Here is a 27,942-nt window from a genome sequence, read left to right as displayed (position 1 = left end):
TGGGCAAACCGCCACACCATACTGTAAAAATGCTACCAGATGGCCTCCATATCCTCTTACCGCCTGACTCTGTGGTTACGGGTTAACTCAGTGACGCCCACTCCAGGCATGTTTTATTTTTTTGATTTTTTGACTTTTTGGGCGCAGGCTAAAAAGCTACCCCACTCACACACATGCACAACGGAGATTTCTATTTACACAAGGGCTCAGGTAGAAAATATCCATCACATAAATTATATTTTGACCATAAAAGAAAAACAATCCGAGGTATAGCCGTTTCTGACTCAGTAGCTGTTGTTGGGGTTCTTTTAATTGCAGATTGTATTTTTCCTATTTTCACGCTGTTATGTAGATCGATTGAACTCGCCGCGCGTGTTTGTGTCTTCATGCCATGTTAGAAGTGGCTTCAAATCTCCTGCTAATCCAAAATTAGCATTTCCAACCTCAGCCAGGCTGCACATCAAAATGTGTAATGTGGGTTGTGTGGTTATGTCGGAGGGAAGGGGCGGGGAGACGTGTCACATAGGCAGCCGAAAAAAAAATAAAAAAAAAAAGGAAAAGAGAAAAAAGGCTGCTCTCTAACACCGAGATTTAGACTCTGCAAAAGATTAATTAAGTCTTAAATGACAAAAGCGAAACACGATCTAAAGCGAAGACATAGAACAGAGGTAGGGAGGAATTAAAAAGAGTATGCAAACTCACACTGAGCCAAAGGCCACTGGCAAGAGATGAACTTTTAAAAGGAAAACAGAAACTACAGAATCCTGTCTAATACTTCAGCGAACCATCCATATGATTCTCTGCTCAAGATGAATTCTTGACCCTTCTATATTGATATGTACAAGCAGATTTAAATTCAATAATGAAAACTGACTGGAAGAAAAGAAAGAACTCACTGCAGCATCTCTGTCAGAAAACATAAGTGTGCTGCTGTTTAGGAGTGAACTCTTAAAACTCACCATGTCATGCTGACGCTTGTTGAAAGAAAAAGGAAAGAAAGAGATTAAAAAAAATAAAACTCTGCCTTTGTGCATCATATATTAACAGCAATTTAATGTGGATCCAAGCTGTGAAAATGTTTCCCCATTTTCAAGTCCAATTTGTGTTTGAATTCGAGTGAAGATACTCAAACCGATAACTGAGAAGTCTTCATTATTGTTCGGTAAATGGAGCCTTATTTTTTTATGTGAAAGGTTTTAAGGTTTGGCAAGTAATATATTATTTTTTGTTTTAGCACATTAGAATTTTGTGGTTGCCAATTTACAGCATCAAAGAAACACTAAAAGCAAACATTTTATATTCACTGAAAACCATTGTGACTGTCAGGAATCTGGGCGTTTTCATCTGCGAGGCTGACGCTCATCTTCCTCAACTTTCACTCCTTCGACAAGTCATAACATCTGGATCGCCTTCCCATGACATGACCCTTACTCTCCTTGATCTTCGTGGAACCTGTCTGCATCCTAATTTCGTCTCCATACTCTGGTTAATGATGTACTCCATGAGTTCATTTACACCTGTGTTTTTGTGTTTTTTTAGACGACAGAAAAGACAAAAGCAGTACTGGAGTGGTCCACTACTCAAACACGAAAACAGCTACAGAGATTCCCTGGTTTCAGCAATTTCTACCGCCCGCTGTATAGGTAATTACAATCAGAGCTGAAGCTCTCACGCCGCTCACATCCACCAGAGTTACTTCCATCTGGACCAAATGGGGCGAGTCTTCCGTTAGCAAAAAATAAAATTCACCCAAGAATCCGACCTCACCGCTTCATGGAAACACAACACATTTGAAAAAAATGTTTTGACAAAAAGTCATTGAGCTAGGATGAGAGGGTTTCCTTGGCTGAATCAAAGTCAGTGCACTTCATACAACTGCAACACGAGTCATGCGATCAACAACCAGATGCTACTACTGACGGAGAAGAAGAAGAAGCAGACAGGAAGTGGTCACACTTTTCAATAAATTGTCACATGAACGAACTTACTGACGTGGGATTTTAAGCTTGTCTCGTAATGAAAAAACTGCAACTGTAAAGTTGCAGTTTTGCAGACATTTGACATAGACAGCAACATTTTGAACAAAATTATTTTAGCAGAATTTTGACAAAGTTTTGCTCACATTTAACAAGAAAAGCAAGAGACTCCTTGTTGACTGCTATGGAGAATCCTATGCATTGAAAAACTACACAAAACTGACAGATTTTTTTTGGTGCTCATGTTCATCCTCTTTCTCATGCCGCCCTGAGCAACTGCCCAGATGGCCCATATCAAAAACCACCAAAACACACGTCGAATGATTTGTAAGGAAGGACGATTCTTACTATTGTTTAGAAATTGTTTTGAAAACTTTCCATTTAAAAAATACGTGCCCCTTTCTACAGTTAAAATGTCAAAATAACAAACCTGAGTCTGTAATTTTAACACCATAAACTGTAAAAATGTTCAAATACTTAAAGTTGATTACCAGGAAAAATACAACTTGCAAAACAAAAAGCATTTATTTTAACTCAGACCAAATCATTTATGCTGTGGAAATGTTTGATTGTACTGCTTCTAATGATTTGTCATTTGCCCCTATTAAGTTTTAATAATTTTCTCACAAACAGACACTGACAGCAACGTATGTCGAGCAGAGCATCTCGGGAGACAAAAAACAAAACAAAAAAAAACACAACACAGGGGCTGCATTTTCAATAATGCACTTAGCGCTACATTTTAAAACTGGAGCGAGGAGAAAGGATGTCAGAATAAACAAAACAAATTAGATCTAATTGTATCTAAAATTAGATTACTGCAAGACACGAGGATTTGTAATGCTGAGTGAGGCAGAGGATGAAACCGTAAATCAAGTCAAGATCACTGAGAGGTTGAGTGGCAAAGCTCTCCAAGGCTTTACTGTTTTAGGCAAAGAATATAAAAAAAAAAAGAAAAAGAAAGAAAAATCCCCCACCTCAAGGTTACAAGCAGCCAAGCTGTGTGCAGCAAATGAAATACTCAAGGAAGACATAAGTCTCATTAAGGCCCATAAAGGACATTCCTAATAAAATCCTCAGCCTGACATGCAAGAGCTCTCCAGTGATGGCTGATTAATTGCCGGTGCAAATGAAAGCATGAGAGAGTGAGCCGGGGCTCTGTGGCTGTAATTTATCCTCTCCTGTCCTGTCTTGTCCCTGCAGCCGGGGGAGATGGCTGAGGAAGACAGGAGACGGAGAGTGGGCGGCTCGTTTGGACGGGAAGGAGGACAGAGGAAGAGAGGGAGAGGAGGGGGGTGAGCAGGGTATCCACTTCATATTATGTGGAGGAAAACATGTTTAGGTGGTCGGCGAGACCATTTGTTTCTATTGTTTTCCGCTATAACAACCACCACCTGTGTGTGTGTGTGTGTGTGGTGTGGGGGGGGGGGGGGGGGGGTGTGTGTGTGTGTGTGTGTGTGTGTGTGTGTGTTGACATCTGGGTGTTTGAATTGGAGGGCAGGAGGGAGAAAAACCCTCGGAGCAGGTCGGGGTGATAACAACGGCCGCAACGTGGTCTCCGAAGAAATATGGTGTCAGCAACGATGACCCAAAATATATTCTCAGCAGTCGTACATCAAGTAAAAAGATGGGGCTACTTTACGGCGGCCCGCGTCGTGATCCATCAATAATGATAATAATAACAACAAAAAATAAATAAATTCTCGTCGATTTGTGGTCCTTGTCAGATCCGCATTTGTGATTTATAGAACGGCGCCGACGTCAGGAGAGCGCACTTGTCAAACATATGGCTAATGACTGAGAGATTATTTCCATAAAATACTTTGCCCCGTTCGCCTTTGATCTGCTCGGAACGAGACCAAAGTGGATTAATCAGCGCCGAGGATGGCTTCAAGAACAGCCGGTGATGTATGTGGGGGCGGCGGAGGGGCGTTGGAGAAGAGGTCGCAAGACTGAACCGGGGGATCCAAGGACAATCTGGGCCAGGATAATGCCCAGCTGAGATCAGACACGCCTGGCCCCGACTAGAAAACGTGGATGTGGCAAGAAAAGATCAAAGGGAGAGGGGCTTACAGACAAAAGCAGAAGAATATGAGGAGGAAACAAAAGTACGATATCAAAGACACTTTCAAAAGAGTTGGGAATCCTACCCCACTGATGTTTATCAAAGAAGTTAAAGGTCTTTACCAAAAGGGATCGGAAGCTAATGAAAATGTAGCATCTCGCAACTTTTAATGCCGGCGCCAAATTCACACAGCCGACTTCTGTCCTGGTTTCCCCTTCTGACAATCTTAAATTTTGTTCATTTTATAGTTTACTTGATTGTGATGCGTTCAAAAACATGGATCAAAACGACCTAAAGCCTGCATCACCGTCTACATAACCACAGCCAATCTGCGACACTCGGCCCTTAGGGACCTTTAACTGTTGATTAAAATCAAAGATCAACAGTAAACACGATAACATGCTAACAGGAGTCATAAAAAATGTGTTTGAAACTACGGAATCAAAACAGTGACGATATTTAAGAATGAGTACAGTCCGGTTCATTTTTGGCCATTTCTTAAGCTTTGAAATGAATATTTTAACGTCTGTTATGCTCTTAAAATGAGATGGAAATGAGTTTCAAAGCTTACAACTCGTAATATAGAGAATTGTCTATCCGAAAGTATTGGATAATGGTATTTTAGTCATGATTGGTGGTGCTCCGAGTGACTCTATTGCTGTTCTGCCTCTCAACAAATGTATGAAAACCCCAAAGACTATTTGGCACAGCGAGAGTAAAAAAGGGACTGAATACAAGTTCTAAATTTTAAAATAAGACAATTTGTCTTCTATGTCTCACCAATGTGCCAGTGTTTGATGGTATACACTTGGAAGTTTTTGATTGTTATGTGGCAAAATGGAAATAAGTTCAAGGCACTGTATTTAATCACCCAAATGTTTTAAATATTTAGCACCACATTTAAAAATGAGTCTTATTACCCTGTGATTTCTCCTTCTGGGTGCCTTCCCGCTGCTTTCTAATAATGTTCTACATCTATTAAAGAAGGCTCACAAATGCAAAAATCTAATGTGCCAGAAATGAGCAAAAACATTAGTAATTTCAAAAACATTCTTCAAGGAGAAGTAAATTTGTTAGGGGTCATTATTCCCCAAACACTGCATTCATTTACGTGTGCTGCTGGAGCTGGAATATGACGGTACGACAGAAGACACATCTTCAACGTAATGAAGGGAAACGTAAGGTTCTACACTTGATCCGAACGGCGAGGTAAAAAAGAAAAAAAAGAAACTCAACGCGTTCTCGGATATGCTCCATTAACCTGCGTTTTGAAAATCAGCGACTATTACCGGTAAACAGAACTACGAAAAATGTTCAATCTCCCCAAGCTGAATCGAAAACCAAAAAGAAGAGGCTTTTAGCTCATATTTATATGTCTGCCGGATCATAATTATATCTTCTACATTCATGCATAGTCGCCATACTCCAGTCTGCCACAAAGTGCCGAGAATAATCACACACTCTCAAGACGAGTGTCCGCACAGTCTTTTTCTGTGTCTGTCTAAGTAGAGAGCGTATGCAACCTTTGTTTTAAATCGCGTTGACGTCCTCTGTGGCCGCTTCAAGAACTACTAGACGAAAAATCACAAAGAGCTGAAAAAGAACATGGAGGAACATCAATTGAAGGCGCCGTCTCTCTGTTATTTGCACATTTTGAATGCTGACCTTTTAAGTTTTGGACTTTTCCATCTCAACTATTCACAGGCAGCATGACAATTAAAACTAAATGTCATTAGTGAGAATAAAGCTGAGGGCTAATTAAATGTGGTGGCCCCCTTTGTTTGAGAGAAATGACTTTCTTATAACTTCCTTCCAAATCGCCAATGTCTTTGTATTTCGTACGCACAGCAATCATTGGCTGCGTTTCTATTACAAATTGTCAATATTGCGCTAACGTCATAAAGCTGATTTTTGCAATAATGGTGCTTCCATTAAACAGGGAAAGCAATTAAAATAAATAAATAATATGCAATAAGTCACTAAAAATTTGAGGCGTCATCGTGCTCCACCTACTTCCTGTCGTCTTGTTATTCCTTGTTTGCTCCAATGGCGGCATCATGTTGTTGGTCATGTGACTTGTATGATGAGGAAAAAGTAATGCAATTTTGATAAGGATAAAACAAACAAACAAACAAAAAAACACTTCTTTCTAGCAGCAAAACTTTAATCCAAAAGCATTTTTTCTCAAAATTGGTGGGTTTCCATTCAGAGAATTTATTTTCGACATGCCAAATTGTGCAATTATATAGTCAGTGGAAGCACAACTACTGTTCATTTGCTTCTGTGAAGTAATCAATTAGGATGAAATGAAAATTATTCCAGAGATCTTATTACTTATTACTATTTGTGAAGTTATGCAGTGTTACGGAGGATTGCTATTACTGATATTAATATTATAAGTCTAGAACTTGGACTGCTCAATTAAGAAAAACACAATCTTGAATAATTTGGCCAATACTAAATTCATTAGAGTTTCGTTACTTATTGAGTGCATTTATTGCTCTTCAGTTATTTTCCAACTCAGTTTTCCCTGATGCCCATTCATTGAGTTTTAACTTAAACCAAACAATAAATCAGTAAATGATACCACACATATAGTATCAACTAATCCTGCTTCAACATTTTCTGTCAGAATAAAATAGGAATAAATTGTCACTACGGTAATAAATGTGTTTTTTTGCTAACATTTGTGTGCATTAGGTGTAAAGATCCTACCTCTGTATTTAAATGTTCATCTATTGTTATGCTTCCTGTTAAGCTCTGACTTTTTAAAAAGGAATCACTTTTGCACATAAATGGTAGAAATATGCACCAATAAGGAAAAAGAATCCCTTTTTTTTTTGCATGCTTACTTTGTTTTTGAGATCATTTGGGCCCAAAAGTCAACATGTAATAAATTTAACAACAAAGAATGATGCAATAGTGAAAACATTTTCCCAGGTTCAACAATCCTCAGACTTAAATTAAATCTTTGTGTTCATTTTCTGTTGTTTTATAATTTGCTTGGTAATAGGAACAGATTTTCATTTGATGAGTGAAAGTGACACCAACTACGAAGCAAAAATCAGTTTTGGATGCAACAGTTTGAAGAAAAAAAGGTAATGTTATCATTAGACGTCTAGGAAACGGCCTCTGGAAGCTGTTTCTTTTTCCACAAATGAAGGCAGGACTTCATTATAATGCAAACTGCACAGAATCTAAATTACTTTCCACTTTCACTGAAGCATGTAAAGCGTTCACACCTGAAGCCTGAAAACCGACGCAAATGTATAAAATCTGAGATTCCAGTTTCACAAGAGCAAATTGTCAAATTTTATCTTTGCACATTTCTGCATCAGCTATCAAAACAAAAACACACACCAAAAAAAGTGGCACCCGATTTACCAAATAAATTAATGTGCTCATAAATTCTGCCCGTCTTGCAGTGCCATTATGTCAGTAATTAGGCTTGTGAATGTGACGCTGCTGTGATCTGATCAACAGCTTGGAGAGGCTAATTTACACAAAAGGCTCTTCCCTTTGGCCTAACTGTGATCAATAGCAAATTTGCACAGGCTGTGGATGCAGAGACAGCAGAGCATTGGGTGAAAAAAAAAAAAATCCCTTTGGAGAGACGGAAGCATCGCCCCTCTTTCAGAGACTCGAGTCTTAACAAGCTGCTGTCTCGTGATGTCTGAAACTATGAAACATTCACTGAAGCAGCTGGTCCAAACCCAGAAAAATAAATAAATAAATAACGATCTGGGGTGAGGTATGGTGCGGTGGTTGGCTCAAAGTGTTGCTTGACTCTCAACAGCATGGAGGTGAAAGCTTAATAACAGGAAACCGAAGCATACCAAAAAAAGAAAGTGCTACTGCTGAAACAAGCAAAGGCTTGCTGCCAGAGTCATTGTCACTTTGCACTGGCAGTGGGTGTGTGTGCATGTGTGTGTGTGTGTGTGTGTGTGTGTGTGTGTGTGTGTGTGTTGGTGTGTGTGTGTGTGTGTGTGTGTGTGTGTCCCAGCTCTAACAGGTGATATATCATGTGAACCATCATGCGGCCGGCCCAAAGTGATGATGATTTAAAAGGCCCGGCGAGAGGAGACGGCTCGTCTGAAAGCATTGTTTCGGCGTGTCCGAAGCCACTGATGTGCGGCGCCTTCCGGAGAGTCACCTTCAAGTGCGACAAAACGCTTGACGGCTCTCATAAACACCGATCGTAATTATGATCCGGCCGCGAAACAAACCTCCCCATTTTCTTCCAGAACCACTTTGGACGAGAAGCGAAATGCAAAAACCGGGGCGGGCCTCGCCAGATGTTTTTTTGTTTTTTTTTTGCATATCTTTTCTGACCGATGTGTCATTGTGATGGTCTAATACTCCGCAATTATGCTATTGCGGGCGCCTGATAGCTAAGGCTTTCACGGGCCGGTGACGGCGGCGTGCAGAAGAGGAAGGAAGATGCGCGGCAAATTGTGCGTCAAGAGACGTGACGAATATACAAAAAAAAGACAATCGGAGTGTCTTTGCGTATTGAGAAAATCATTAAATATAATTATGCGGAAGAATCAGGGGGAGAAAAAAAATACAAAACATGTCAGCCATTATGCTAATCCTTTGTTTACAAGGAATTTATTATTCCCAACATTGCGTGTTACATTGGTGCAAGGTGACAACATTTCCCTAACAGTGTCATGTTTACAATATGTTTGACAGACAGCAGCCCTCCTGAATGCCAAACATCTGTCAGTCAACATTTCATCAGCCGAGGGCTCAATGTGTCATACAGGTAACCATAAAGGCTCCCTGTGCGGTTCCTCAACACAACCTGTGCCGCTAATCATCCACTAATCCACAGAGAGACAACAAACGTAGCTCTTTTGTTGTTGTTGTTGCTGGGTTTGTTTCTTAACTCCGGATGAGTTATGTTTATTTCTAAGGATCATAAATGGACGGTTAAAAATAGACTCATCTAGTCTTGTGGCTTTACTTTCCGTCTGCTTTTGACGCAGAGGTGTCAAAACCAGAGACGGCCGTGTTGGGACCGATTTCACATTCTGAGTCACAGACGTCCTCTCGTGTTCCTCATTCGCAGTTCCTCCACATAACTTTATGCAAGACGCTTGGCTGAAGGTGAGAATATCCGACCACCCCTGTCTTCCCAACTCACAATTTGCAACTTAAACAGTCAGCATCGCGCTGTGGTTGTGATTACGTCTCTTTGTGCATTCACACCTAATATGGTCCGTTCATATTGGTTGAGTTCTCATTCTTTTAAAACCAATTACTTTTTTTTTCTCTAAGTCCATTTGCAATCGTTAAATCTTTGTCTTAATTTTGCTCCTTCTTGTTGGAATTTCATACCTGCACACATGTATTAAACCATGGTGTTCATTTGACTTTATATCATTAGCTAAAACTTTGTTTGACACTCTTACTTCCATTTATTTTTGTTCTGGTCCCTGAAACTGACAAATGGTTATTATTAAACACGGCAGATTAGAAAGTAGACGACTTTCATTAAAGTTTCATAACCCGATGAAAATAAATATAAAACTTCCTATAAAACAAATTTTAAAAAAAGAAAGTATTGGTTTTTACTTAAAAAGGTAAAGAGTAAAGCAAGTACACATGGCTTATACCCCCATGTTGGCGGCAAAATGATTATCATCTATTTTGGTTGATTATATTTATTCTATTTGTCTTCTAGACAAACATAAACGTGTTTTTTGACTTGTTATTAGTCATGAATGCATGACTAATAACACGCCAAGACATTCAAAACATTGGTTCTCTCATTTATTTTTATAATAAGTTCAACCTTGGTTCAAACTAAAAGCTGCAGTCACACTTTCTTCTGTCTGCCATAAGTTAAAACCCTGCTTATGTGATTCAAGTTTGCAGAAATGAAACGCTTAAAAATATAAAACAAAAATAAATAAAGTGTCACATGAGGAATGTGTTACATATGTTGTGAATTTAAGGGAATAAAGAATTTGTACCATGACCTCCGTCCTTTTCTTCCCCTTATTTTCTTTTCATGTTAAATGATGAAAGTTCAACTGTATGAGTCTTTGCGTGACCCCAAGGGGTCAGGAATCTATTGGTGGAATTTTTTTTTGTACCAAATTTATGGAACAATTGATTGTCTGGAAATGAAATCACCACCCACCAAAATTATCGGTCATCAGCCAAAAATAATCCAAAAGTAGGAAAAGAGGAAAGTTTCCCCTGGAGTTTTAAGCATCCTACATTTGTCTCCACTGTTTCCCCAATGGAGACAAAGCATCTGCATAGTGTTGCATTAGCCTATTCCTGGGTCCTTCATCATAATTGAGTAGTAAATGCGGTATAGTATATGAGAGCTGTGGTGCAAAAATTATATACTGCTGTGGTTATTCGCCGATCACATTATTGATGCCAAAGTGTTAAATGCAAAACAAGGTGACGCTGCTATGGATAATAATAACTTTGAGGAACATTCTTATTGTCATTTCCAGTCATCGAGGCTCATTCTTTTGGTTTTTGTGCTCCAAAAGACAGAAAAGAGACACCACGCAGTAAAAAAAAATATAAAAAATCAATTGTGACACGCTGGTAATTACCTCCTTCTCAGCTCTGTGAAGTCGCAGCTAAATTCCATTTTGATCCTCTCCTCCCCAAAACCCTAATGATAAAGTGTGACTGAGATTAAGGGTACAGTTTTGACCTTAGCCAAGGCACAGCTAAATACCGCCTAATTCATTTTTTACACGTGCGTCAGTCCGCGTGCACACTCCAACCTTGGGATTGGACACGGGGATGAAAAATACACGATTCCCGTTCTCCCACACGCAACGAACGAGAGGCTGCAGACGAATGCGAGCATCTCTCAACACGCCGGCCCAAACCACAACCTTGACAGCAGTCCCTGAGAAGACAACTCCTTCTGAGTCACATCTTTGTCCTCCTCCCCCACTCAAATTTTCAACCGCAACAAATGAAGAGTGGACTCAAACAAATTCCCCTCTTAATGACAACTCATTTCAAAACCTGCTCCTTTTTTTGGCACTGCTCGTAAAGCACGGATAAACGCTGCGAGAGGACCGTATCGAGCGCCAAGAAGATGAAACTTCTTGAGAGATTAATAACTTTCCAGAAGCAGGGCCATTTATACCTTTTGACAGCCCTTAAGTCTGCTGGTACGTGAACCAGAATAATCCACGTCGCGTAGTTCCCGCCTTTTTATTCATGCACGGATTGGGGAAAAGCGCTTTTTTTTTTTTGCTTCGCTACTGCTACACATGCTGCCCCTGCCCTGGCTGACTACAACATCCGCTTGCCTGTTCAAGCAAAAACTTTATGCTAAGCAGTCGCTTAGAATGAGGCCGTAACAAAAGTAAAGAATGATTAATATCTCTGTGTGCTGCAGATGCAGATATGGAACGTCTCTGGCTGCGTCTTGCATCTGGAGGTGAGCAGCAGTTTCTGGGAAACATTTCTAACAGTCACAGTGGAACATGCGGGATAAAATAATGAAAAATAACTAAATAAAGATTAACCGGTTCTACATACAGTTTAGGCTCTGTGCGAGTACACTGGGTTCAAAGCTAATCTTGCATCAATGAACAAGAGGTTAATAACAAAACTGAACATGATAATTGTCAGAAAGGCTCCACGTCGTTTTGGAAGTAATTTTCTCCTGTCTCTCTCAAGAGGGGGCTGGCATGTTAAGCTTTTAATTGTGACTTTACCACTGTGATTTTTTTCTTTTTTTTTTTCTACCACATGCAGAAGTGGTCAAAAATCCTGCCGTTGCTTTTTTTTAATTGTAGGGTTTTGTGGAGAGGTTATTAGCTGGCATCATATGACCTGCAGTTAGAGACAGATTTAGGAAAGTGTGAGCCTCTGGGCGAAAGCCAAAATTGGCGTCTTAGCCACAGAAGAATTGTCATTTACTATAACTTTGTAACGACAGTCAACCCCAAAACGATTCAAACCGCTGGTCAGACCCGACTCCAGGCTTCTATCTGTCTTTATTTATTTATTTTAGGTAATTTGCAGAACTTGTCCCTGGATGGGACAAGTTATAAACAGTATGTCTAAGATACTACTAAGAAATGGAACAGAAAAAAAACAGTGAAATAACAGAAGGTGATAAGAATAAAATAAAACTTTATTTTGAACATAGTAGTGGGAAAAAAAATTATGCACAAAAACAAGGAATGCAAACAACATATTTTTGTTCCACAGTAATCTTAACATCCTCAAAAAGGAGTCGGAAGAAGTAAGAAACTTGTGAACTCCTGCCCCCTAAACTTATACAATCTTTTCAGATGGGCCTTCATTAATAGATCCAATCAAACATAAAAATAAACAGGTTAATTAATTGACCATTTCATCTGGGTTTACATATGTCCAAATGCATACATCCATACCCACACACTCATACGCGTTAGCCTCAAACACATTAGTGCTAACTCTCACTCAAATTTCTGTCTTGTGAAAATTACCTTTTATATTTCCTTTTAAATTGTAATAAATTTTAGCTTTGTTTAAACTCCTCATTTAACTGGTTCTATAACTTTACCCCATGAACTGAAACACAAAGGCTCGAATCCTCCTTCTCTTTCAGAAAACATGTTCTATGTGCTCAGGCAGCAGTTCATTAGATGCCTTAAACATAATTTGAGCAATTTTAAATTCCACCAGCTCTTCAAATTTAAGACTTCCAGATTTTACGAATGATGCATATGAAGCGATTTCATATATCTACAATAATATGCCTATGTAACCTTTTAAATGAAATAACCATGCTGTTTATTAATACAAAATTAACTACGATGATACAGGGAAGTGTGCATGAGTAATTATAGCGGAATTAGCATGAACCTCGGCTCGTATGTTGCAGAAATCAAAGAAAGTAATGTTTCCGATATATTCAAACCATTCCTTTATAATCCAGACAAAAACGTATTTGTTGGAGCGATTGTGAAAACCCGGTCCTGACACCTGCCAGTCAGACCGGATGTTCTGGAGATTCCGTGCATCACAGAGAATGCAGAAATATGACGACTTCCACAGCCTTTCAAAGCTCGTCTTCAGCTTAAGAGATTAGAGTTGAGTCTCTTCCCCAGACCAAATGATAGAAAAATGCTGGTAAACTGATTTCTAATGAAAGTGACCTTTACAAGCACAATTTAGTTTCAGCAACATTACTTTGAAGGTTAAAAGCGACTGGCTTTTATTTAGCACTCTCTGGCATGGAAGGGCATTATTGTTGGGGTGGGTGATATGGACTACGGGACGATTGTGGTAACAATGAGAGTGATGATAATAACCATTTATTACGTAGGTAACTGCTGTGTGTCACAGCAATCCCAGACCCACAAACACAAATAGAGCTCTTGAAAAACATTCCCATTCGTAGCGCGCTTCTTCAGACCATTGGTCGCATGGCGGAGAGCGATTTGTGTCACTCAGCTGCACACAGTAGGTGTGACTTAATCATAGTTTCGAATATATTGATGTTTGTTGAGTGTCTCATTGCAAAAGCAGTAGAGAAAATAGTGAAACTAAGAAGCCGGACAATACAGATAGTTTTAAGCATCAATAATTGGAATTGATCACAAATCAAAATTCTAATCATGATAAGAAATTTCTCACGATAAACAATATTTATTTATTTTTCCAGGGCCTTACCAATAAATCGTGTTTATTTTTTGATCTGATGAATACAGATTGTTTAAACAATCCTAATTGGCTACACATTTCTTCGATTCTCAGTATTATTTTTAATTATTTGTTTTATCTTGTTGCAGATTTTTGTTCATAGTTTTATTATCGTGTCAGTCTGCATGCATCTATTTATCATATAATATGCAAAATCAGTGTCACTGTGAATAAAATAACTGCTCTTCGATACGTCCACTTTGATATGTCGAAGATTAACGCAAATGAGAAATATGCCTCGAGAAATTTGATCCCAGGGTCAAATCAAGCTGCTGAACGGTGTAGGTGTGAACAAACGGTACATAAAACAGAAAGAAAATCCCAATCACAAACTTTCAAACTAAAACTGTCTACCGCCTGTTTTCCAATCTCCTCATTCTGACATGTAATTTTCTGTTAGTGAGGAAACGGAGCGATGTAGAAAACTGTACACAATGGCTTTGATGTACACGTTTGCAGCTGTCTGAGGTCCTCTGGGCTTTAACAGGCTCTAACTGCGGAGAAGACCGGGTTGCTGCAACACATTTTGTTATTCAAGAAGCAATTTCCCTGCTCCTAATAATGACTTAAACCTTCTTTTATTTCTCTTCTGCATCTGGCACATAATACATTATTCACAACATTCTGATGCTGTTAACATAGAAAAGAGAGAGGGAACATCAGACAGGGAAAAGGCTGCTGTCTCACTTCAGAGTCAGAAGACAATGTTTGTGCATCAAAGACTTTTTGGATTTCATTTCTTTTCTCGTGAGTTGAAACTTTGACCCCTCCCACCGCACCTCCTCCTAACAGCAGCGCTTTCACCGGAAGCGCCAGAAAATAAAACTTTCTTATGATTCAAATCATTCTAACTTCTTTCTTCAAATGGGACATTGTGACGGATTATGCAGTGTCAACCTTCGGTGCGCTCGACACATTTGAATAAATGTAGATTTGAGACTTTACCGAAAGATGAGGCCAACGTGTCAAGAGTGACACACAACCGAATGCAAATACCCCGAAACGCTTTGAAGCCACCGCTTTTTCCACAATCTGGATTCCGACGGCGGCGAAGTCTGCCGCCGGGGGTTCTTGTTTCATTTATTCGGCTTCGTTGCGGCTTCGTTGCGGTGTCGCACCGACAGGCGCCAATAAAGGTAATGGTGATTTATCCGAGCCCCGACATCCATTGTTACAAGCCGTCTTCATTACTGTAAGTTTCTTTTTTTTTTTCTTTCCCATTTTGACACTACATCATTAGAAATTCAATAAAAAAAAATAAAAAAAAGGAATTCTAAACGTGGAGAGGTTCCTGCTAAATTGGCCTGAACGAACAATATCAAACAGGCAGAGGGAATAAAACAGTCATTTGCACACAGAGTGAGAAACAATCAGCATAAACCTTTAGAAGATGTGACATTTGGGCACGAGTGGCGAAATGAAATCATGTACAACAATCCTATTACACATGTATGCCATTTGACAAGCCTTAAGTCTACTGATATCTGAACCAGAATAATCCACGTTGCTCAGGTCCGGCCTATTTATTCATGCACAGATTGTGATTCCGGGCTCAGAAAATCAGCTTTGGCTTCATGGCGTTCTCTTATTTATTTATTTTTTTTCTTTTCCGTCACACACACACGTATGCGGACGCACGCGCACACATTTCTCCCCGTACCCGCGCTAACTACGCTATCTCCCTGTGTGTTCAAGCAAAACTTTATGCTAAGTAAATCATTTACATGTCCTGTGCAGCCTATCTACATTTTCCAATAAAACCCCCCAAATTGATGGATGTCATCTTAGTGCTCACAGGCAATAACTCCCGCTGCTTCAAAATAACAATATGTTTAGGGCTTTATGAGGTCTAGACGCGCTATTCTTTTTAATGACATCCCCTAGGCCGGCGCCATTTACATTTATTGATATCTCTTTCTAGACTGGCGCGGCTTCCGTCTTCCTCGGAGGTTTGCGGTGCGGAGTTAAGTCGGACTTATGCGAAAGAGGCAAACTTTTTTTTTTATTATTATTTTTAAACATGCAACTCATTTTCCTGCTTGGATGAAGAATTCTGCTGAGATTTCACGCCTTTTATTGCGTTTTAAAATTCATAAAAGAAGAAGAGGAATAAAAGGGCGAGTTTGTGGGTGAGAAATAATAATTCAACGCTTCAAGGGGAGATTTGTGTGCATTTTAAAAACGCCGTTTGAAACACAAATGACTTTGTTGCAGGTGAATGTCTCCGTGGACGAAAACATAAATACACTGCGGCACGTCTGAAGACGAACACGTTTTCTGTCTGCGTGTAGCCTAAAGGACCCCGACATCAGTTTCTTGTCACGAACCAAGAGGTCCTGCATGATTACAGCATCTGCAATTAATATATGAGGAGGACCTTCAGTAGTAAGATGTCTGTCTGTGCTTCTTTCTGAAGTGGACAGGCCTCTCCAGCCTTCACCCCGCCCGCTGCCGCCGCGTCCAGAACATGGAAACAGGCTGGAATTAGACCCAAGCTATCATCATATATTACCAAAGAGAGAGTGTTTGGAGCTGGTTACAATCAAGGTTAATCACACGAGGCCCTCTCATCTCTTAAAAGCATTGCCCTCCCTGCTGCAAAGTACCATTTGGCAACGTGAGGAGAGTTCGGAGAAGTTCCTCCCTGCCCTCATCCTTCTCCGCCTCCCAGGAGGAAATCCACTGCAGGCTCCGGAAAGAGTTGCCGGTGACAGGCATACGGCGAGCAAGATAGACTGCCCAAAGCCAAAAAGCCTGCACGTTTTAAAGCGCAAATGTCAAGCAGTGACCAGATATGCAGTTTTAAATAATGACATTCCGAGGCCCAATCAGGGAAATTGCCGGATATTTCCCAAAGGGTTCAACCGAAGGCTACGAAGTGAAAGCTTCGGGGGTTTTCCAATTTTCCCTAAAAGGTTTTAATTGCAAGCACTGTGTTGCTGGTAAATTTATTTTATTTTTTTAAACCAAATGTCGTGCAGGAACAGTTCACCTGACTCCTTGTTCCAGTTCAGGATGCAGGTTAGCGCTACACCTTTAGCTTATAGCTCATTGTGAAAGGGGATTCGCGCTAGCTTCGCTTCTATAATTCTGAACAAATCCGGCTTTAATTGTGAAGTTAATTTCAAAACACCAAAACACTATTAAACACTCTTATACTTTGTGAATTAAATGTATTGACCTTGTGCAGTTGGCCCTTTATGATGTAAGTACAGGGAGCTAAATTTGCTCAGAACCAGCAGAGTGAATGCTAAATATGCCCTCAAAAATGAAATGTACCTGACACTGTATTTGTTGCACTCATCTAAAATACCAGGCAAGGACATTATATTTAAAAATTGTTAACTGATATTAATAAAGACGGTAATTTCTTGGGAGAAAACCTTAACTAACAGAAACTTTATGGTGGGTCGCAAAAGCTAACTAAAGCCTACTGAATTTATGGATGCACCGTCTTTTATTTTTGTGTTTCTGGGTTTATTTATTAGCCTTTCCAATTGATGTGAAACTGATATATTTTCTATGAATGTCATGTCCTGTTGACATCTACGAAAAACACAATCACAACACAATACTTTCACAATTCCACTCCTAAAAGAAGCAACCAAAGTATGAAAAAACTGGAATTATTATCATAATTAACACAATCTAAACTAAAAGTGAACAATATTCAACTCATAGTAACTAATAAAAATGACCAAACAAAGCGAGTTATCTCAGTTTGTGTTTAGTCTTCAACAACAGCTCCAAGTTATTGATGATGGTTTTTAATACATTAAACACTGAATTTAACAAAACTACCGTTCAGGTGAAGACAACTCAGTACAAAAATGTTCTTTGGGACTTCCTTATAATTAAAGTGAAGACTTCTGGATGCAGTTCAGTATTGCATTACATCGTGGAACCTCTAATTTTTGCATTTAGCAAATCTTCCTTCATTCTTCTTCAAAATCCGAGAGAGTCTCTTGAGTTATCAATTTACAATACAACTTTCTGGTTTCTGACAGAGTCATTATCAAAGAGCATGTGCTGAGGTTTTAACACTCACTCCAGTTTTCCTCGTACGTTAAAGGGCCTAAGAGCCTTAGAGTAGCCTTGCATTGATAATGAATCCCACCCGCTCCAGTGAGCTTGTTTGGGATTAATGCGCTTCTTGTGTAATTGTGGAATATCTGGGGCTGGATGAGCAGGGGTCAACTGGAAGGCCTTTCAGATTAATCTGATTACATTTGACAGCAAGTGATAGTCTTGGTTTCAAATAGGGGCGTAGTAAAACTTGTTACGTTTCAACGTACAAATTTTGGGTATAAATATATACACGTTTTTGGCAGGAAACTTAATACTTACACTGCATTGCATTTCAACAATAAAATCACACTCTTTGCTCCACTGCATTTCTCTAAAGGCTTGATTTTTACTTCTGTCAGCAGGGTCTGCGTCCATTTTGTTCCACCACACACAGTAAAATGACACACTGTGCCGCTTTGCAGTAGGTGGCGATATGCCGCTTTAAACCAGTTGCGAGAAGAAGAAGCTTTATTTTTGTCCCCATAGTGTTGCCTTACAGATTGTGATGGAAATGCACAACACATGAAAATGAATGTCTAGAAAAGCTAGAAAATATGACTAATAATGCATTACTATTGATTATCTGCATGATTTGTGTAATTTAGCAGAAAAATTTTCCAATTGTTCTCGACTAATGAAAACAAAAACCTCTGAATTTTAAGTAGTATTTTTGAAAGTACATTTTCCAGCAGTTTAACTTAAATACTGTATTAGTTTGAGAGCGAGACTTTTACTGGTATGATTTGACTTTCTCAAGTAATTAGACTGACATTTTTACTAAAGTGCACCATATTCTGAGAATCCCTTCCCCTCCATGCTTGTTTTGAGTGACACTGATTCCTTAATAAATGTTAATGCGCAGTAAGAGGTGTTGGAACATTTTTTTACTGCCTTGTAGAAACATGTTTAGAAAATAATGTTGAAAAATGAATGACTCCCGGGCTTCTAAAAATGTGTAATAACAGTTTTCCCTCAGGATCTTAGGCTATACACACACACACAAACACACACTTGCATTTATAAGTAATATTCCTCACAAGACATTTTAATAATTATAAAAGGGTTCTATTTTTTTCTACTCAGTCTTTCCATTTTCCACCTAAATCACTATTAAGTATTCAATTAGATTTGGTTGACTTTACACGCAGCCGAGTCGCTGCTGCCAAACTCGGAATGAAAATGTGTTTATCGCTGCATAAACTGACAATCCCAGTAACGATCCCGTTTATGACAAACAAATAATCATCCTGTTTATGAGGCGCAGCACCTCAAGAAAAATAAAGCTGCAAACTTTTTTGTGGGGGGGTTTGTGCGCTCCCATTAAATAGTTCACAGACAGAAAATAGCTGTGCTGCAACGGCGCACACGGCTTCTTTACCTCCAGCTATTAGGCTGACAGCTCTGACGAGCGCCGGCCCGATGCTGGAACATATGAGGAAAGAAATCCATACTTGGTTCATGCTCAATTTGGAGAGACAGAGCAAAGTTCTCTTTCTGGTGGAAAAGGTTCAGTGTGGAGGAGCTGTGTTCACAAGCAAAATGCTAACTAAAGCAGGACGGCTGGTGTGCATTAGCCTCTGTGGACCCTGAAAGATTTAGTTAAAAAAATAATATTCAAGAACATATTTTTTTGTAAAGAGTAATGAGTTTTCGCATATCACGACAACTCCAGTGCATGAAAGACAACTGATTGCCAGATTTTACAGCAAGCAATTACATTTATAGACAATCCTAGCAATACAAGGCCCGACAGCATACAATAGCAATAAGTGTGAAGAAGGTAGCTCCTCACTTGTTTTTGTGGTTATGATGTATATTAGCTTTGCAGATGAAGATGAAGTTCATAACAAAGAGTAATAGGATATATACCATACTACTCTCTAAGAGAAGTGAAAGAAACATGTACAAGAAAATTTTCATTAAACATTTTTTTTGTACCATCTTGAGCTACATTGTTTTCGCTGTGATGCAAATATTATTGCAGTTGATCACAAGATGAAATTGGGTCAAACAACCTCTGCTGTGTCAGCAAGCTCAAGCATTCTGCATGCTGACGTGAGTGAATCTCGGTAAGCACAAACTGTGAATGGCAGGTGTGTGGCAAAAACAAAATCGATTCACATAAAAAAATTGCAATTCTCATTTACTACCTTTAAGAATCGATATAAAATGTCCCAAAATAGATACCGGCAAGCAACCTTCATTTTGTAGCTACACGGAACGTTTTGATGTTCTGGTTCTGGAGCATATGAATGTGAGGAAAGCACCAAAACTGGAGGTTGCAAATATTCAATACTGCTCCCACATTTAGTAATAGCAAACACTTTGGGAAATGATTCCCACCAGTAGTGAACAATGTAGAATGAGATTGAGAAACGCTATTATTACTTCATCCTTGTAATATTAGCAGATAATTTACATATTGTTCATATTAGTTGGATATATTAATGCGTCTGTACGCCACTGTATGAGACATTTAGTTAGGCAATAACTGTCTTATTTACTGAAAAATACAATATAAAGAAAATATCACAGTAGTTTTGAATAATCTAAAGAAGAAAATGTCTCTTTGTCACTAAATTAAAACTAAAATACTCACAAGTTCTGCTATCAAATCAAATGTCCACAAAGGAAAAGAAGGGCTTAGTTTTAGGGTCCAGAAGATTTGCAAGAACCACAACTTCAGAGTTAAAAAAAAAAAAAAAAACACATCACACTTTGCATATTATATGTGTTGTTTTTTTTTTACATGATAATAATGTAAACCATTGAAAATATGATCGTTAGTGCTCAATTTTGATGTAAGTCAAAACTTTTTTAGCAATATACTAACATTAAGTAAAGATGGTATTCACTCCTTCATATCTAACAAGTGAAGAACCACAACATTTTTTAGTTGTAATAGGTGTGTAATAATAAATCGAACATCATTGTTACTGTACATTAAATATAATCACATTTTCCATCTACCATCATGTTGATGCAGTCAGGGGGGAAAAATGATAAGAAATTTAGCTAAATACTAGAATATATTTTAAAAACATTGATGGAGACTCCATCAAAAGTGAGCCCTTTCAGCTCCACGTGCATTTTGGCAGCAAGTTGCAAAGGATTATTAATAGAGGGACCATAAAATGCTTTCAAGAGGAGGCAAAACAAACAAAAAAAACCAACATTGCATTATGATAAAGTGGGGGATGCAAACTACCGACTCCATTAAGACTCACTGCTCGTTAAAGAAGACTCAACACCTCTTTTAGACCCCACTGGGGAAAACCGGAACCAGAAAAATACGTTCGAGATGAGTTGGAGGAGAAATATACATAAGCCTAATACAAACTCATTATACAAAGAGGCGATAGACGCTTTGCAGTTAAATGTCTTTAAGGGCTTTTGTTTGTCTTTTAAATCATAATTAGTGTGTTTATCGTAAGCTGTGCCACCGAACGTGTGGAGATAACGAAAAGCAGCCGTTTCATTTCCGTATTGTTTTAAAGCTTTGGCGTGTTTGCAATTTAGCTTTTATTTTACAGCCAAAAAAATAAAAAGAGAGAGAGTCATAAAGAAGAAATAAACACTGTCTAAGCTGCATTTTGGATCCTAATGGAGGACTTTCAAACTACTATCCCCTGTATAGGGACAAATCTGAGTGACTTTCCTTTTTCATTATTTTTTTCACACACCGGTGGAGAAAGTCGGTGTGTGAAGTGAGGCAAACTCCCTGTCTGTGCAGAGCCAGCTAGCAGCTAACTAAAGACTGTATATAAGCAACGAGGTGCAGCTATTTCTTCTACACATAACAGTGTTTTTGAGGGCCCTGTAAACATGTCAATGCTTTGAAGGCCGTGCTAATCAGCATCCAGAAAGTGTTATAAAGTCATGGTTAGAAGAAAGTATAGCCTCTCTTAATTCTAGGGTTTCATTTCTGACGTCATAAAAACCAACGTTTTGGAATCTCGCCCTAGAGAGCACAAAAATAACCAACATTTTTAAAATGCCATTCTTTTCTAAACATAAATTAAGCAGAAACGGAAAAGTTAAGAAAACACTAATTACAGTCTGTGGTTTTGTAGCTTATCTCACCGTCTTTAGCAGCAATAAGACAGTGACTGTTTTCTGTACCTCTCTGTCAGTCTTTAACATCATATTATGTGAATAATGCACAATAAGTAGAATGACAGGCTTTACATAGGGATTTGGTTTTTCAGGGTCGAGACACTAACATGTTCATTTTGATATATATTTTTTTCATTACATAAATGCTAACATGTTTCTGGTACAAACATCCGTTATTGTCGCAAACAACAATAACAGATGACTATTATTGTTGGTTTTCTTGGCCTGTTAGGTGTTAAGTATTTGCTTCAAAATTAAATTTATGAGACGCTGGAAAATACTATACTGCCTATACATATAGTCATGTACAGTATATGTATAGTCCAACAAACAAAATACTTGTTATTAGAGGTATTTACCTCCTTTTTCTTTACAATTGTCTTTTGTTCCAGCTAAAGAGAAAATCCAGCACTACAGCACAAAAAAAAAAAAAAAAAATCTGGTGGGGTTCTGACTCTGGAACCTTGCAGTCATCCAAGTCAACCACAATCTCCTCCATACACTGAAGCAGTCAAAGGTCAAATGTGAAGCTAATGTGAGCTGAAGCTTTGCCAAAATCTAGTCAGGCAAGCAATGAAATGGAGCTTTAAAACAAGGAGCGGCTCAGAAGCTAAAAGTTGCACAAGATACAAATAGTTTATCTTTTTGTTACTGGAAATTTGAAATCATAAAGGTACATTAAGTTTTCACACAACTTTTCTTTCCTTGGTTTTTGGTTCGGGCATGACAGCATTTAAGTAACTGATCCCGGTAACAACAACATGGGAGTCCAATTCGGTTTCTGATGCAAACTGGTGAAACGTCATCGACGTCAGGAAGCCCGCTCGAGTGCGTCGAGTCTTCGGCGCCACAGCAGTCCCTACTGAATCCTACCGAAGGCTTCGGTACGTGGAAAAACCGAAAGCAAATTGCGTTGTACTTTCTTCTCACAACCACAATTACACCCAGAAGCCCGTGAAATAAAAAGTTATGAAACATTATAAATCATCCTCGGAATAAGACATTTAATCTTAATGCATTAATAGAGCGCGAGAGTGAGTAGAAATGGAAGAAAGCTTGCGAAAGTAATTAGGCACCTGGATATAATTGATGATCTGAGATGATTTCGAAATCTGCCGAGATGAAGAAAAATCATCTCACTGTGACCCGCTTTTTTTTTTCTCTTTCTTTTTCCCCCTTTTGTTTTATTTTTGTTTGAATATTAACCAGGGAGTCGGAGAGGGACGACTGTTTTGTATTCACCGCTAACAACCTGCGTCTCAATACTCCGCAGGTTGTTAGCAGCAGACAGACAGACAGACAGTTATTTGGGAGCCGATTCATCAAGCTCATATTTCCTCTCAAATACATTTACCTGTCATCTTAGATGTAAACAATGTGACTTTGACTTTCCCTCCCCCACCCCCACCACCACCACCCTTTCCATTAGCTCTATTGCCTCGCATGTCTCCCTGCGCTGCAATGACTCAAGTATGAGAAGTAATCAATAGGCCTCCGGTTTGGGTGAATGAGCCTCAGTGCTTGGTTTGCACAGTCTTGATCAGGCTGACAATGACAGATTACAGCGCGGCGTGCGAGAGTAATTAAGATGGGTCTATCTTTGCGCCGATAGCTGAAGAACGCCATGCCCACCCTACCTGCTCCCTCCTCACCCCCCCCGGAGCAGCCAGCACCAACATGTCAAGCAGCGGCTCAATTCTCAGCAAACAAGCATCACAATCTGGCAGGATTCACCTTGACATGGGCTCCACTCTGCAACCGTGTGGATTCTTCAAAATCTTTGAAAAATATATGTTTTACAACAGCAAGACCGGCAAAGAGACGCAACATCAGAACGGATGGAAGTAGCTCAAAACGTACTGGAGTTCAGAGCCTCACTATGATTCAGCAACCTGGGCTAGGACTTTTATGTATTGTAATGAAGCTGCTACAATCTTCTGTGTGATGAAGTAGGGCTATTTTTAGTTTTGGACGTTCTCATTCTCCTAATGTTACGACTTCATTCCGGTAGTTTGAAGACTTTATTCTCGTATTATTTCGACCTTCTTGTTGTATAACCTCAAATCAGATGAGATTTAAACGTGTTACTAAGCAGAGGAAAAGAAACCAACAACTATGACTGAATTCTTGGAGCATTATGACTTTATTTTTGCAAAAATAATAACATTAATAAATAGATAAATAGCAGCATGACCAATAAATTTTGTAATAGAGCTGAAATTAATTCAAAGTCCAAATAAATACGAGCTTTTGTCAAACAAGATGGCAGCCTTTGACATGCAGACATCCCTGAAAAATTAAACCAGACATTTGATTTATCACTAAAACAGACTGTGGAGTAGCAACACCAATATAAAGATATCTAATAGTCTGGAGAATTTGTCTGCATGCCAACTATTAGTCATGCTCAAAGAAAACATCAAGAAAAGTTTGTCATTTGTTGCAAGTCATGTCAGAAACGCATCGAATCTTCACACTTTCTACTCAATCTGATGTAGCTTGAGCTGTTGTGAATGGAAGAACAGGGTAAAAAACACAAAGTCTGTTTCTGGATGCGTGAGCCTGGTGGAGACATGCTTGAACAGACTTGGTGTAACTAGAACCAAAGATGAGTCTACAATGACTCCAGGATGCCTGAAAACACACTTTTAAGCTTCGTAGTTGTAGGGGAAAAAAAGAGCATTTCAAAAGTATTTCCTTTCCACTTTATGGTAACGCGCTACTCTGTGTGCTGCTGATGAAAACACACTGATGTTTGTGGTTGTAATGTGACTAAATGTAAAAGAATAAATAAATAAAGAACAGTTCAGAGTGACTACTTCTCTAAGGCACAGCAATGCAGACTAACTATGTGCTATTTCCTGTCTTTAACAGAGTACTTTAGCATTTAACAAATACACTTTATGACTAGTGAAAGTTCAAAGAGCGCGGCTCACTGTCAGGATGCCAAGACGACGCTACGAGCTCCAGCTAAGCTCTCGCCGATGACAGAAATGAGAGCAGCGCTAAATTATTTGTCTAATTCAAGCCTGCGCAGAACATGACCACATTAGTCATAAAGGCAAACAATTCCTCCGATAGATGCCCGCTCTTTTAAGTCTCAGAAGTCGTTATCATCATCGTCAGCGCCGAAGCAACGGAGTGTGAATTCCAGCGTTTCTTTTTTCTCCCACACACGGTTATTTGGCAAGCATTCAGGCAAATCAACAGCCTCAAAAGTGTAGTTTTTGACCCATTCACTTATTGATTCCTCCTTCTTTACTTTTTTTTTTTAACAATTCAAGACGGATAAAATCTCATCAGGGGAATGCGTTCAGTCTCCACTCGTCTTGGATTCAAACGCTGCCTCGGTGCAAACGCCGAGAAGGACGACCGTGGGCTGTTCACCGGGGTTGCGATGCTGTCAATTCAATGGCATCTGTATGGTAGAATAAAAATGTCAACCGTGCAGAGGCAAAAGAATGTTTTGTGAATTTGATACAGAAAGTAGAAATTCAAAGTTAAAAAGAAAAAGCTTCCACACAAGAAAAATATCCTTCAAAAACTACATTTGGTTCCAGTTCGATCCACTTCCCTTTTACACACCGACTGATTGGGTGAGTTTTTCAAAATCGTGATTAGCTGACTGCTATTTTTTAAAAATAAAATTCAGACAAAGTGCTAATTTTGCCTAACCAAATTGGATAGGCAATTATTACAAATAAGCACGGATGCTGATTGTTTCACTGATTTGTAATTTTGCATCTTTGGTCAGTCGCATCAGTTTCCCTTTGTACTCGTCTCAGGGACCATTTTGTTTTGCTTTGATAACTGATGCCGTTAATAATTTTAAATTGATCTATTAATAGTGTGTTACAAAATGTGCAGCTAAGTGAGTCTGATAAATGTTATGTTCCTAAGCGAGTTGTCATAATCTGTCATATTTCCAAAGCTGACTGGTGCAAAAGAGGACCAAAGCCACAAAACAAAAACGACAGGGTGTAATTAATATGAAAAGGTTATGATTTATCGCCAGAATTCTTGTAAATATTAAACTACTGAGAGAAATTAACTGATGCAGAATAGCTGAGCACATGAAATGGGTTTAAAATGGAGATGTTGAGAGTTTGAGGTGCAAATGTGCTTGGATAGAACAAACAAAATTATTACTTTATTTTAATAAGACATATGGTGGGTCTTGTAAAGACATCATGGAACAGAATTAATAAAAGTTGTTTTGTTGTGGTTTTCAAAAAAAATTTATTTTTCAATATTTGCTGTACACATTCATTTGGAGGGTATGCAAATAAAGGTCAGTTCACCCTTTGACCTTTCAAAGTTTTGGTCTTCTGGTCATAGACCACAGAAATATCTTAACACTTGAAAAGAGAACAAATTTTTTTATTATTATTATTATTTATCTTTTGAGATGAGCAAATTGCCTACGAAAATAGACAAACTGAAACATAATGATTATAGGAAATAGGAAAAGGTTTGCTGAAATAAACTGGGACAAAAATCACCTGGTGAGTTAAATGACCCAGAACTCTGATTGGATATCAAAACTTAGAAAAAAGAGAAAAAAAAAGAAAAGAAAATGAGCAAAAATCAAATAAATCCATTTTTGTTTTCACTTGAAGAAGTGCATACTCTAATAATGTAGGTCATTGAAACATAAAACAACACTTGAAAGCGTTGCTTATTTTTTGGTTGTGAATTAAGGCGGCACGGTACAAACATATAATTGCCATCTCAATATCAATCGACTCAATATTCATCTCTCAAAAAAAAAATATTTGAAACGCACTTGTTGTTGGCTTACATAGTCAAAGTGAAAGGAACTAACCCTTGGCCTGCTAATAAGATGTTCAGTCTGTCGGGTTCAGTAACAGGTGACAATGGCCACAACAGAGAAAGTCATAGAGGGGCTTGACAGAACACATTAGAAAGACGGGAGAGAAAAAAGTGGGGATTTACAGCCACTGAAATGGACCTTTTGCCTCTTAACAACTAGAATAATTCTCTCATACAGCACAGACCGACTGTGATAAGAATATATCAGCTGGCTCTACATCTGTCACTCCTTATTTCATTCTCAAATCAGTGATATGAACCTTATTGAACATGTTCATTTGGAGTAGGCTGTCAGCCATCTTGCCCCTTTGTTTTGTTCGTGAAAAGGAGCGATCTGCAAAGATATGTTTTACTCTGACCACACTTTTAAAACAAAAATAGGCCTTACTATCCTATACTGAGTTCAATATTTAGCAGAGAATAACATAAGTTATTCAAGTTAATTAAAAAAAAAGCTAGTAATATTAGTTTTAACTTCAGTGTGAAAACCAATATCTCAACATATTAATTTTACAGTCACAAGGAGAGGAAGAAAGTCAAGCGTTTGTTGTTTATAGTGAATATGCAGATGTGCAGACAAGTCTATTTTAAACACAAAGAAAATTGCATTGCATAAATAAATCTTTGAAACGCGCAGAATTCATTTTAGGGATATTGCTCATATAAAAAAAACCCGGACTTTCTGTTTTCTTGGCCCCCGTTTTACCGAGCGGTTCCTCCCCGTTTTTTGTTGTTTTCCTTTAGATTTGCGAGTTCCTTCCAGCTGGCGTCCCTCGGTGTGTTGTCAAATAAAATCACAGAAAACATTAGGGGGGCTTTTTGGGGGCAACGCCGAAAAAAGCAACACAGCAACTTGGAGGGACCCGACTATTGTAATGTTGTCCCCGAAACTGGCTGTGTCCTGCTGTGTAAGGGAATAATATTTCATTCATGCCTGCATAAATGCATTTGCAAACAGCACCCGGGCGAGAACGAGAGCGACTGATTGTTCGGGACGGTGTAAAGTAAGAACAGGCCTGTCCTCCAACGTCCGACTTCACATAAGTCGGACTTTTCTATGTGATTTAGTTTTTTTCTTTTTCATATTTTCACTCTTATCACAGGGATAAAATGTGCCAGCTGCAAGCAGACCGTGTTTCTATTAGCAGCCTTAGATTTATTGATTACTGCACTGTTTGCATTCTGTCGATGCTT

The 27,942-nt window shown here is 38.8% G+C and overlaps 1 protein-coding gene and 1 long non-coding RNA gene across 4 annotated transcripts in view; one reads left to right on the top strand and one right to left on the bottom strand.

The window, feature by feature from the left end:
* Positions 1-1,703, top strand: part of LOC129369790 (uncharacterized) — a 53,984-nt gene extending 52,281 nt beyond the window's left edge. The window contains exon 3 of the long non-coding RNA XR_008606982.1: positions 1,540-1,703. This is a non-coding gene — a long non-coding RNA (uncharacterized LOC129369790). The remainder of the gene's footprint in view (positions 1-1,539) is intronic.
* The window catches only part of cadm1b (cell adhesion molecule 1b), a 225,001-nt gene that overhangs the window by 181,805 nt on the left and 15,254 nt on the right, over positions 1-27,942 (bottom strand). The window lies entirely within an intron of this gene.

This window comes from Poeciliopsis prolifica, unplaced genomic scaffold, assembly GCF_027474105.1.
Source record: "Poeciliopsis prolifica strain line A6 unplaced genomic scaffold, Auburn_PproV2 SCAFFOLD022, whole genome shotgun sequence".
NCBI classification, from domain to species: domain Eukaryota; kingdom Metazoa; phylum Chordata; class Actinopteri; order Cyprinodontiformes; family Poeciliidae; genus Poeciliopsis; species Poeciliopsis prolifica.
Note: the sequence above shows the minus strand (reverse complement) of the source record. Positions and strands in the feature narration are given on the sequence as shown.